Genomic DNA, 2003 nt, shown 5'->3' with positions numbered 1-2003 from the left:
CAATGTTATCATATTTACTTTATTACTTCATAGTTATTTACGGGTTGTTGGTGCATACTTGAGTATGATAACTTTGATGTACATGTCATATGATCGATGATGTTATCATTGCACCACTTGCATGTATTACCACATAGTTAAGTCCGGACTAGGCAGTGCCCTTCACTAACTCAACTCGGAGTTAACAGTAGAGTTCATTGTATGGTGCCTATGAGATAAATAGTTTTTGCCTGAGGTCGTTAGCTTGAGTGGCATTCAAGCGATTACATTGCCTTGTCAGAGATTAGATATTGGTGATATGAAACTATAATTTAGAGCGTCCACTGATGAGCTGAGTGCTTTTGACTATCCCGCTACAAGTGGCGATGATTGTAGAGAGGGAGATATGGGCTTACGACTCGGGTCCTTAGTCTGTTGGCCACAGACAACCAGTCATATGCAGCGTCGCCAAACATGTATGGGCGATAGTACCACTAGATGTCTATCCCTCCTCATGTATAAGATGATTGGTGAGCATGTGTTTATGATGTGGTGGATAGCTCAATGAGTATATCATGATAATTTATAGCTATGGCTCTCTGGCAGCATGAGAGCAAAGATTTGATAGTTTAAACGATGCATATCATGTATTCCCTTATTATTATATGTGAGTTGTAGATATGGGCATGATAGACATGTTGCATGGATGCATTATTATGATCATGTTGCTACACATGCATATTTTGTGACATCATTTCTTACACTACTTTTAGATTGTAGAGGTATACTTGCTGGGCTTTGTGCTCATTACCTTCAGTGGAAATATTTTTAGATTAGTTGATGACCCCGAGTTTGTAAGGAGCTAGTGAAAAGTTGTTCATAGTCTCTTTTATCTATTTCACTGTGGTACGCAGGTATTTACCCTATTTAAGTTGTATGGATATGTATTTTGGGGCTTCTTACGACCTGTGGTATTTTGAGTTTTTTTTTATTGTATTATTTGTAGAAATGTGAGGTCGTTATCTTATTATTGTGTAGAAACTTGACCAACAGGTCATGCGAAAATCACATGGGTTCCACTCACATGGGAGGCACATATATTTGGTGGCGGGTGTTTCATTATCAATGAAAGTATTTTAATTAGTTAAAACCCTATTCTAGAGAGCATTATGTAAGTCGTGTTTTGGGAAAGCGATTTAATTAGCAGAAAATAATTTTCTAGTATACAATATAAATCTTTGTTTCAGATTTATAAATCGTCCTTTCTAGATAGAGTTTTATAAATCACTTTTCCTAACATCCTTTATATAGAAAATAATAATTTTCTAAGATATCGATGTATTGATAAAATTACTATGAATCACTGTCTAAGATAGTGATTTCTCACGTGATGCTGAACTAGCAAAAGTTGTAGCTTTGGAAATAATTTGAATAGTGCTATACTTTTGGAAATATTTTATCGCTTAGCTAGGGATGTAAATGAGTTGAGCCTAGGCGAATTTGAAATTAATTTCGAGCCTAATTTTTTTAAGACTTAACTTCACTTAAGTCGAGCAGAGCTCAAACTGAATTGACCCTATTTTCAAATTGAACTAAAATCGAGGTAGTATGAGCCAAGCCAAGCATATAACTAAGCTATTTTTAAGCCGAGCCAAACTGAGCCTATTATTCAAGCTGAATTTGATCGAGGCCAAGCTGCTAAGCCTTAAAATGAGCCTATTACTCAAGCTGAATTTGATCAAGCTGCCAAGCCTTAAAATGAGCCTATAGAACCAAGCCGATCAAGCCTTATAATATATATAATTTTCTGAGTCGAGCCTAAGCTTCACACGGGCGAAGCTTGAGCTGGAGCCGCTCATTTATTTTGATACCCTTCGTGTAGTTACATAGCAAAGGTTGCAGCGGTAACAGCCGCACAAATGGAGTTCCATTTTCCAGCCCGGCCCAAATCCAACCTATCCAAAAAAGGCCATGGAGGGGCCCGACCCAGCCCAGAAGGTTGGCTCGAACGCGACCCATCGCTT

The sequence above is a fragment of the Typha latifolia genome, chromosome 5 (assembly GCF_019914945.1).
Source record: "Typha latifolia isolate L0001 chromosome 5, TyphaL0001v2, whole genome shotgun sequence".
Classification (NCBI taxonomy): Eukaryota; Viridiplantae; Streptophyta; class Magnoliopsida; order Poales; family Typhaceae; genus Typha; species Typha latifolia.
This window is presented reverse-complemented; position numbering follows the sequence as displayed.